This window comes from Gossypium hirsutum, chromosome D07 (assembly GCF_007990345.1).
Source record: "Gossypium hirsutum isolate 1008001.06 chromosome D07, Gossypium_hirsutum_v2.1, whole genome shotgun sequence".
In the NCBI taxonomy this organism is placed as follows: domain Eukaryota; kingdom Viridiplantae; phylum Streptophyta; class Magnoliopsida; order Malvales; family Malvaceae; genus Gossypium; species Gossypium hirsutum.
In genome coordinates this window covers 30,656,007-30,667,734 of record NC_053443.1, presented here as the reverse complement: position 1 = coordinate 30,667,734, position 11,728 = coordinate 30,656,007, and positions in this window count along the sequence as shown.

Genomic DNA, 11,728 nt, shown 5'->3' with positions numbered 1-11,728 from the left:
TTACCCCTGATAAAATTTTTGAAAAAATTATGTGTAATGCCCTGAATAATTTATTTATTTTCTATAAATTCTGACACAAATGTGTATATGTTTTAGTGGCTAAGTGTTCTGGGTGTGTTTCAGAGGTATTGCATTCAAGTCCTACATTTGGGAAATTTTGGTTATTTTTTATCCTAGCCTTACCCTTGTTGAGGCCTATATAAAATTGTTTGTTAATACATATCAGAATCAGCCTGTTGATTTGAGTGGTAAGAGGGTTGTTGTGCTGGAGGTCCTGTATTTGAATCCTTGCAGGAGTGAGGGTGTTAATTTTTGTTTCGATTGGCTGAGAGAGTTTGAGTGGTCTTGAAACTCTGAGTTGTTCGGGTTGTTAGTGAATGTAGTGGGATTGTAATCAAATTGGTTATTTTATTTTTATTTCCTTTCTTATTCTTTTTTTCAAAATTGTTCTCTCTCTTCCCAAAAATCTAACGTCAATTTTGTTTTTCCTTTCTCTGCATTTTCGTTCTTCTCTTCTTTTTGCTACCTCCTTCTAATCTATTTACAAACTATCGTCAAATCCCTGCATCTTGGTTATCCGATTTCCTGCATTTGTTTTGGTAAGTGGGAGTTTAGTATTTCTGTAGCTTTCGATTTCCAAATTGTGAGTAGCTAAGGGATTTAATCTCTGTGAATATGTGTTGTGTAGGAGAAGACCGTGAGGCAATGAATTGCATTCCCACGGCTTTGTATACGTTAGCAGTGGTTTGTGGTTAGTGGTAAGTCAGTTTCGCATTAGATTTTTGTTGACGAATGCGTTAATCAATCTTCTAAATCGGTGTTGGGTATTCTATTTTTAAGTTTTGGAAGGCTCGAGATTTTTTCGCATCAAAACCGTACCAAGTGTGTACCCTAAACACAAGAAATTAAGGTTCGACTAAAATCGAAAAAGGGCACTGTTGATGCCATACGGGCGTGTGCGAGACACGACCATGTATTTGACGAAGGAGTGGTCGTACGCAGGACACAACCATGTGATGGTGTGAGTGTGGCCGTGTAGGCCACAGGGCTAGGCCAGATTTGGCGTATGGGCCACAAGGGCGTGTGGGCCTACATGGGCGTGTGGGTTTTGAGCCATACCGTGTGGGCCATACGGGTAAGGCCAATTTGGGTGTGTGGGACTAAAATTCTAAAAATTTTCTTAAGGTTGCACAGGTCATTCTGAATGACTGTGGGCCTACTGTAGGCTCGATAAGGGCTAACCAAACCCTAAATTATATGATCTGATATTCTGATAGTTTTCTCTGAATAGGACACAGACATTTATTCTGACTGTGTTGTTTAAGTATATATTTTATCTGTATATGAGCATGACATGCATGATATTACTATATCTGTATTTTGTATCATTGACTGGGATGAGAATTATATATGCGGAGAAAGTGATATTACTATATCATGTGTTGCATCAACACTATATAGTGTGTAGGGATGGGTGGGTATTTTTAACCCCATACAGTGTGATAGGATGGTCGGGGATGGTGTGTAGAGGATGGGGGTAGGGTTCTGGATATTTGCTCTATTTATCTAATTCTATTATCTGCATCTGCTATGGACCTAAGTCCAAGTCTTTATGTGTTTGTATATGAGATTTCTGTGTATATTTCATGAATACTTTTTGTTTGTTCTATTCAGGTAGTACACAGAATTAGGTATGATACTTCTATGTATATTGCATGAATAATTTTGTACGACGGAGGCTCAGCGGTGACCACTCGATCGAAAACTGGCTATACTTAGAAATTAATGGTTTTATTTTAAATTATGGATTTATTTGAGAGTTTGTAATTTTTGGGACTCTCTGGACTGTATGATTTTAACTGTTGGTTTTGGTTTCGTTTGCTTGCTATCCTACGTGGTTTGACAAAATGATTTATAAAAAAGTCAGTTTTACGCAAACAAATGATTTTTTAAAAATACGAACTGAATTTCCAAAATATAACGGTTTCTAAGGCTTCCGCTGTAAATTATTTTTTGGCAAATAAATTAATTAAATAACGTTTTCAGTAATAGTTGTATAAACGAATATGAGTTGTAAAACTTGGATGATTTATTGAAGAACACTAATTTCAAAATCCTTTATCGTAACATTACCAGATTCAGCCATAACGTCTAGGCCGGATTTGGAGTGTTACATTTAGTGGTATCAGAGCTAGGTTACAAAACTCGGGCTATAAATTTTGGATTCAAAATTGAATTTGAAAAAGAAACAATTTTCCAATAAGTTTGTTTTTATGAGTAAAGTATGTGTTACATCGAGTCTTTAACCTGATCCTGTAAGTAGTTCAAAACTTAGAGATATTATAGTCAGAATTGTTTGAAACTATACTGATTTAGTTAGAAATTAAGACTTTTGAAATATTTTAGAAACTTCTGATAAATATCTGAAACATAAAACATTTCCTAATAAACATTCAAACTGATGCATAAAATATCGTAAAGTAGATAAAATTTTGATACGATGAGCGTTAGTAGAATTCATGATCGTGGTATGCGTGGATGCGACGGGCGTCGTAGGTGGGCTCGAGCTGAGTCTTCCTCTCTAGGTAGTATGCTAAAATTTAAACACGAGTGAGACACCGATTTCACCTACTACTGAGACTTGGTCTCAAAGTCACTCGGCTAGGGAGGGTCGCTCGACCACATTCTAGATCTGAGGGCTGTGGGTCGGTAACTGAATGACTCCAGTCTAATGAAGCTGAGCTATTTAGGGGTTTCACTATAGTCTCCCCTACTGTGGTCGAGTATTGGTTAGAAGCCACCAAAAAGATTATGAACGACATCGACTGTACTCTTGAGCAAAAATTAAAGGGTGCAGTCTCTTTGCTTCGCGATGAGGCATATCAGTGGTGGTTGTCGGTTGAGGAGGGTACTCAACCAAATCATCTAAACTGGGACTACTTTAAGACTACCTTCCAGGGAAAACATGTGGGCGCGATCTATGTTGATGCTCGTAGATGTGAGTTCATAAATCTCACGCAATGTGATAAATCTGCGGTTGAGTATGAGGCTAAGTTGATGAGGTTGAGCCGCTAAGCTTGAGGCGTAGTGGCATCTGAGTATGAGAAATGTGTCTATTTTGAGGACGGTTTGAGGGACAGTTTGAGGGTTCTGATTACTCTACAGAGGGAGCGTGATTTTGCTATTTTGGTGGATAAGGCGAATGTTGCCGAGGAGGTTAAGCGCGTGGAGCGCCAAAATAGAGATCAAGATATAGACAAGAATAAGAGGGATTCAGAGCCCTCTAATTATGTTCAGAGGTCTAAGAAACGAGCCAGACTTGATGGGCCTATTAGAGTGGGGGTTTTTATTGCTCCTACTGGGATTTAGCCTTGTGGTGACTGTGGTAGGCGCCATTCAAGCGAGTGTTGAAGGAGATTAGGGACTTTTCTGTGGTGTGGGTCTTTGGAGTATTAGATCAGAGAGTGTCCACATCCTGTTGATCAATGTAAGTTTTAGGAATAAGTTCTGTACAGCCTGAGAGGGCAGCTCAGCAGCCACCTAGAGGCCGTGGACCTGCTAGGGGTGGTAATGGTATGGGCCGAGGACAAAAAGTATCAGGGAGAGGTGCTAGTCAGACTGAGGCGAAGCAGTCTGCACTGATTTATGCTGCTTAATGTTGAGAGGATAGAGATACTCTTGATATGTTCACGGGTACGTTTTTAAATTTTGATGCTTCATATACTGCTTTGATAGACATAGGTTCTCCTCATTCCTATGTAGCTAGTACTGTTTTCGAGAACTTGGGGATTTCTGTTGAGTTTTATTCTAATGAGATTACTGTACTGAGTCCATTGGGGGTAGTTTGTTTGAATAAATAGACTTTATAGGAAATTTCTGTTAGAAGTACAAGGGACTATTTCCGGTAAATCTAATGGAGCTATCATTTGGGGAGTTTGACTTAATTTTGGGCATGGATTGGTTGGTTGAGCATCGAGTTAGTCTGGGCTGTATGATTAAGAGTATTGTTCTGAGGGCTATGGATGATAAGGAAATAGTTGTGCTCGATGAGTGTCGAGATTATCTGTCTAATATGATCTCTACTCTTGTGGCTGAAAAATTTGTTCAAAAAGGGTGTGAGGCATATATGGCTTAAGTTAGTGTTTCAGTTTCTAAGGACTCTTCTGTAAGGGATATCAGAACAGTGAAAATTTTTTTGGATGTTTTTCTTAAGGAATTACTGAGTTTACCTCTAAATCAAGAAGTTGAGTTCGGCATTGAGCTTCTACCGAGTACAGTTTCGGTGTCTATTGCTCCATACTGTATGGCACCGAAGGAGCTTACAAGCTTAAGGCTCAATTTTAAGAGCTTTTGAATCGTGGTTTCATCTGTCCTAGTGTGTCTTCGTGGGGGGTACCGGTTCTGTTTGTAAAGAAAAAAGATAGTATCATGAGGATGTGTATTGACTACCAGCAATTGTATAAACTGACAGTGAAGAATAAGTTTCCACTTTCAAGGATCAACAATTTGTTTGATCAATTTTGAGAGGCTTCGGTGTTCTCAAAAATAGATCTCTGATCTGAGTATCATCAGCTTAGAGTTAAAGAGGTTGACATTCATAAGACGACATTTAGGACTCGTTATACGCACTACGAGTTCCTAGTTATGCCCTTTGGTTTGACGAATGCTCCAGCCGCATTCATAGATTTGATGAACCGATTTTCTCAACCATATTTGGATCAGTTCGTTGTGGTCTTCATCAACGATATTCTATTTTACTCTAAGACTGAGGATGAGCATGATGATTATCTTAGAGTAGTGCTTTAGAAACTCCAAGAGAAACAACTCTACGCTAAGTTGACCAAGTGTGAGTTCTAATTGCGAGAAGTAACTTTTCTAGGACACGTGGTTTCTACTAAGGGGATCTGAGTTGATCCTAGAAAGATTGAGGCTGTGCTTTATTAGAAACAGCCTGAGAATGTATCTGAGATCTGCAGTTTTCTGGGTCTTGCAGGATATTATTGGCGGTTTGTTGAGGGATTCTCTCTTATCGTAGCTCTTTTAACTAAACTTCTGTGTAAGGGTGTTCCTTTTGTTTGGACTGATGCACAACAATCGAGCTTCGACAAGCTCAAGTCTGTTCTGACTCAGGCTCCTATTTTGATACAACCTGAATCTGGTAAGGAGTTTGTAGTGTATAGCGATGCATCGCATGTCTGTTTGGGATGTATACTAATGCAAGATGGTAAGTTTGTGACTTATGCGTCCCGTCAACTTAAGTCACACAAGAGGAATTATCTGACACATGATCTCGAGTTAGCTGCTGTAGTATTTGCATTTAAGATCTAGAGGCACTATTTATATGGTGAGAGGTGTATTATCTACACCGATCACAAGAGCCTCAAGTACCTCCTTACTCAGAAGAAGTTAAATCTTAGACTGCGTCGATGGATTAAACTGCTCAAAGATTATGACTGCATGATAGAGTATCATCTTGGTAAAGCCAATGTGGTGATCGATGCTCCCAGTTGAAAAGTGATGACTAATTTGAGTGCGATGTTTGCTCGTCTTAGTCTGTTCGATGATGGGGGTCTGTCAGTCGAGTTACAAGTTAAGCTGACTTGGATTGGACAAATTCGAGAAAAGCAATTAGGGGATGAGTCTTTGTTTCTGCGGTTTCGTCAGGTAAAGAGTGGTAGTACTTCTAATTTTGGACTGAATAAGGATAGATTTTTGTGTTTCCGAGGTCAGGTTTCTGTACCGAATGATTCTGGTCTGAGACAGTCGATTCTGAGGGAGGCACATAGTATCCCTTATGCTATGCATCCTGGTGGCAATAAGATGTATCAGGATCTCCGTAAACTGAACTGGTGGCCGAGTTTGAAGTGAGAGGTAACGAATTTTGTTGTTCGTTGTCTGACGTGACAGCAAGTTAAGGCTGAGCACCAGTTGCCTTCAGGTTTGCTACAACATGTTAAGATTCCCTTATTCCAGTTCGGACGGACTACTCTCTGCATAGGTTAGCGAAGCCTTATATCTACGAGATAGTAAGATTGTATGGGGTTATGATTTTGATAATATTTAATAGGGATCCCCGTTTCACATCTCGATTCTGGAAGAAACTGCATGGGGCTCTGGGTTCGAGATTGGACTTCAGTATTGTGTTCCATCCTCAGATCGATGGTCAATCTGAGAGGGTGATTCAGATAATAGAGGATATGCTTCAGAGTTCTGTGATTGATTTTTGAGGTAGTTGGGAGGATTTTCTGCCGTTAGCTGAGTTTGCAAACAATAACAGTTTCCAGTCTAGCATCCAAATGACACCTTACGAGGCTTTGTATGGTCGTAAGTGTCGTACTCCGTTATGTTGGACTGAGTTGGGTGATCGACGAATTTTGGGTCCTGAGTTGGTTTCCAAGATTAAAGATAATATTAGACTTATTCGGGATCGTCTGAAGGTGACTTTTGATAGACAGAAGTCTTATGCGGATTTAAAAAAGAGAGATATTGAGTATTATATTGGTGACTTCGTATTTCTTAAGGTTTCTTCGTGGAAAAAAGTTTTGAGGTTCGGTCGTAAGGGCAAGTTGAGCCCTAGGTTCACTGGGCGTATCAGATTCTGAAGCGTATGGGACCGGTCGCTTATTAGTTGGAGCTACCTCCAGAGTTAGACCATATCAATTATGTGTTTCACATCTCAATGTTGAGGTGGTGTCGGTCTGATCCATCTCACGTTGTCCCTGCTGAGGAGATTGAGGTTAAACCAGACTTAACTTTTGAGTAGAAGTCGGTTCAGATTTTGGATCGAGAGACTAAAATTTTGAAGGGGAAGTCAATATCGTTGCTTAAGGTTCTGTGGCAGAATCATGGCACTAAGGAAGTCACGTGGGAACCTGAGAATGCGATGCTTCAATAGTATCCTCATCTAATCGGATCAAGTAAATTTCGAGGCCGAAATTTCTTTTAGGGGGTAGAGTTGTAACTAGATGTGCTCATGGGCCAAGTTGGGCCTAGAAAAGAATTTTGGCCCGCGTCCTAGGCATGGGCCTAGCTTGGCCCGAAATATGGGCTTGAAATTTTGTCCAAGCCAGGCCCTGGAAAAAATTCCTAAGCCGAAGCCTGGCCGGCCCATTTTTTAATAAACATCAAAAATTTATTTTAAAAATAAAAAAATTAAAAAAAAGTAGTTTAAAAATATTTTAAAATTAAAAAAATAAAAATATATATTTATTATATTCGGGCCGAGCTGGACTCGGGCCAAAAAAGTGTTGCCCGAATCCCGGCCTATTTTTTAAAAGGGCCACATTTTTTGCCCAAACCCATATTTCGGGCCTATATTTATACCCGAACCCTCTCATATTTCGGGCGGGCCGTCAGGCCGGGCCAGGCCGTGCGACCCATGAGCACCTCTAGTTGTAAAGCACTGAATAATTTATTTATGTTTCTGTAAATTTTGACACAAATGTGTATCTGCTTTAGTGGCTAAGTGTTTTGGGTGTGCTTGAGAGGTCTTGGGTTCAAGCCCCACATTTGGGAAATTTTGGTTATTTTTTATCCTAGCCTTACCCTTATTGAGCGGGCCTATATAAAATTGTTTGTTAATCCATATTAAAATGAGCTTGTTGGTTTGAGTGGTAAGGGGGTTGTTATGCTGGAGGTCCTATGTTTGAATCCCTGCGGGAACGGGAGTGTTAATTTTTATTTCAGTTGGCTGAGAGAGTTTGAGTGGTCTTGAAACTCTGAGTTGGTTGGGTTGTTAGTGGATGTAGTGGGATTGTAATCAAATTGGTTATTTTATTTTTATTTCCTTTCTTTTCTTTTCTTTTTCAAAATTCTTCTCTCTCTTCCCAAAAATCTGACGTCAATTTTGTTTTGCCTTTCTCTGCATTTTTGTTCTTCTTTTCTTTTTGCTACCTCCTTCTATTATGTTTACAAATTATCGTCAAATCCATGCGTCTTGGTTATCCGATTTCTTGCATTTGTTTTGGTAAGTGGGAGTTTAGTATTTTGTAGCTTTTGGTTTCCAAATTGTCGATTAGAACTTTATTTCTGGTTTGGCGAAATGGTGAGTAGCTAAGGGATTTAATCTCTATGAATATGTGTTGCATATGAGAAAATCGTGAGGCAGCGAATTGCATTTCAATTGCTTAGTACGCGTTAGCGGTGGTTTGTGGTCGGTTCGGTTTCGCGTTGGATTTTTGTTGACGAATGCATTAATCAATCTTTTAAATCGATGTTTGGTATTTTGTTTTTAGGTTTTGAAAGGCTTAAGATTTTCTCGCATCAAAATCATACCAAGCCTGTACCTAAACACGAGAAATTGAGGTTTGGTGAAAGCCAAAAAAGAGCACTGTCAATGTCACATGGTTGTGTGCCTGGCTATGTGGTTGGCCGTGTGCGAGACACAGCCGTGTGTTTGACGAAGGCGCGGCCATGCGCAGAACACCGCCGTGTGATGTTGTGAGTGTGGTCATTTGGGCCATACAGGCTAGGCCAGATTGGGCATGTGAGTTTTGGGCCAAGCCGTGTGGGCTACACGGGTAAGGCCAATTTAGGCGTGTGGGACACATGGGTTTGTGGGCCTATACGGGCATGTGGGACCAAAATTTTAAAATTTTCCCTAGGGTCGTACGGGTTGTTCCGATCAACTGTGGGCCTACCGTATGGTCGGTAAGGGCTAACCAAATGCTAAATTATGTGATTTGATATTCTGGTAGTCTGCTCTGAGTAGAACAACGATATGTATATCTGACTGTGCTGTTTAAGTATATATGTTATCTGTATATGAGCATGATATGTATGATATTACTGTATCTGTATTTTTTATCATTGATTGGGGTGGGAATTTTATATACGGAGGAAGTGATCTATATGGCGACTCTTCACCTATATACTGGCAGCTTGTCTGCATATTATCTGTCATGTGTCGCATCGACACTATATGGTGTGTAGGGATAGGTAGGTGTTTTTAACCCCACATGGTGTGATGGAATGGTCAGAGATGGTGTGCAGAGGATGGGGGTAGGATTCTGGATATCTGCTCTATTTATCTGATTATGTTATCTACATCTTCTATGGACCTAAGTTTGAATCTGTATCTGTCTGTATTTGAGATTTCTGTGTATATTGCTTGACTACTTCTGTTGGGTTACAAACTGAGTTTACGAAAACTCACATTTGTTTATTTATTCTATTCAGGTAATCCACAGACTTAGGCAGGTTGTTGCGACGGAGGCTCAGCAGTGACCACTCGACCGAGAGTTGGTTATACTTAGAAATTAATGGTTTTATTTTAAATTCTGAATTTATTTGAGAGTTTGTAATTTTTGGACTCTCTGGACTGCATGGTTTTAACTATTGGTTTTGGTTTCGTTTGCTTGCTATCCTGCGTGGTTTGACAAAACGATTTATGAAAACTTTGGTTTTACGCAAACAAAGGTTTTTTTTGAAAATATGAACTGGATTTCCAAAATATAACGGTTTCTAAGACTTTCGCTGTAAATTATGTTTTGGCAAATTAATTAATTAAATAATGTTTTCAGTAATAGTTCTATAAATGAATATAGGTTGTAAGACTTGGATGATTTATCGAAGAACACTGATTTCAAAACCTTTATCGTAAAATTACCAGATTCGGCCATAATGTCTAGGCCGGGTTTGGGGTGTTACAATATGTTTAACATTTCACAATTCAACTTGTTCACTGTGATCGAATGATTTATTTTCAATTTCGAGCTTTAAAATAGCTCAAAAACATAAACTCATTCTTTCGATCATTTTTAACTAATTCATCTACATTTGCAAATAAATCATTTCTCATTTTCATTTCTATTTTGAGAAAATTACATTCATTTCCAAATTATTCCATTTCTCCATTTTGGAGAAAACCATAATCATTTCTGAATGTTTTCTATTTCTCTATTTCTATTCATTTTGTTCATTTTGATTCAAACATGCAATTCATTTATCGTTTCAACAAGCTAGTGGAAGGACCGATTGAACATGTGTAATTAGGTCTTACATGATTTATAATTAAATTCAGGTTTTTCGCCTATTAATTATAAACTTGTTTAGTGATGAAGTCATTCCACTATAGTATCATGACTGACCTCTCCCTAACGACATACCATTACGAAAGCAACTAATTAGTGCTCGTCCAATGAACTTGTCATAAGTGTGTTACCATCATAGTGTTAGAACGTCGGTACGCCTCGTGGCGTATCATCAACCATAGATCCACGTATGAGGAATGAATCAGGTTGAAAAGAGTTAAATATAAACCTTTAGGATCTGATTTATTTTGCGATGTCGATTTTAAACCGCAACCAAAATCATCTCGGCCTCTACGTACTCCACCCAATCAAAGAACAAACAACAAAAACTCTTTGAACTTTTTCAGAGAGAATTCGAAAAGTGACTGCTAGACCTTTTCTAATTTGTTTTTCTTGGTAACCCTAACACCATCAGAGATTCACTCTCTTTTTTCCTTTGATATCACATAATAAAAACAAAAATATTCCATTAGAGAACGTATAGAAAGTTTTATTATATTCTTTCCAAAAGAATATTATCTTTCCTGTTATTTATCTTTGACCGAAATTATTCTAGCTATTTATTTTAATAATTTTGATAAACTATATTCAGTTAATATTTATATGAATCAAATTCATAAATTCATTTTAACTATGTTCTCTGTTTGTGAACAAGTTTACACATATAATGAGTTCAATATTTAACTGTCAAAATTAAATTAATTTAGTATTTAATTTAATTCATGTGACAACTAAATACAATACCAATTTTGTTAGGATTCTGTTCACTTCAACCATAAGGTATGACCCTGAAGGCTCTTGTAACGTTAGTAGTAATACTAGAACATTTCTAATGTTACAAGCAATGACTAGCATCCAGCAATGCATCATTGCTACCCAAGTTACAAGAAGCCGTGAATCGACATAACATTTATGTGATAAATTTTCATGTATTATATCATTTTATCCTTTATATCTGGATTGGACACAAGTTATGGAATAGTCATGGTCCAATCTTATATTTCTTCCGAGTAGACTACAATAAGTCAATAAGTGTTATATCTCATATCAACTTATTTGAACATGGTCATGCACTTCTAGTCTCATTCCATCAAGTAGTCAAGATATTGCTCCCATTATGTAGGAGCGACAAACCATATCTTGATTAATCATATTCCACTACGTAGATTGTGGCATATCCAACATCAATCTTTATAGTACAACTTGTTATGGTAGACGTTTGACTGTATCAAAATATACGACTCATGATGTTGGGACAATGATGATCTCAAGTCTGAGATCGTATACATAATTGTCACTATGAGTAATGTTGTGACTATTACATAATAATCTAAGAAAAATACTCATAACGGGTCAGCCCAATAGGTTGTTCTCTAACACATACTCATGTATTGATTTTGACATCCCTATGTCAATGATAACACTTTTTCATCAATCAACTACACAATGGTCTCAATGCATTATTATTGCCCAATCCTACAATAATACTTGAATAAGGATCTTTTAAAAATAATCATATTATACTCAGGACTTTATTGTTAATAAATTTATTTACACAGAAAAAGAAACTGAAATAACAATGGCAATGCCTTATATTAACAAATAAGATAAAATGAGTAAATGATTACAATCATCTCATGATTGGTCTTGGGGCATACTCTAACACATAGGATATCCTTAATCTCTTTGGAATAATA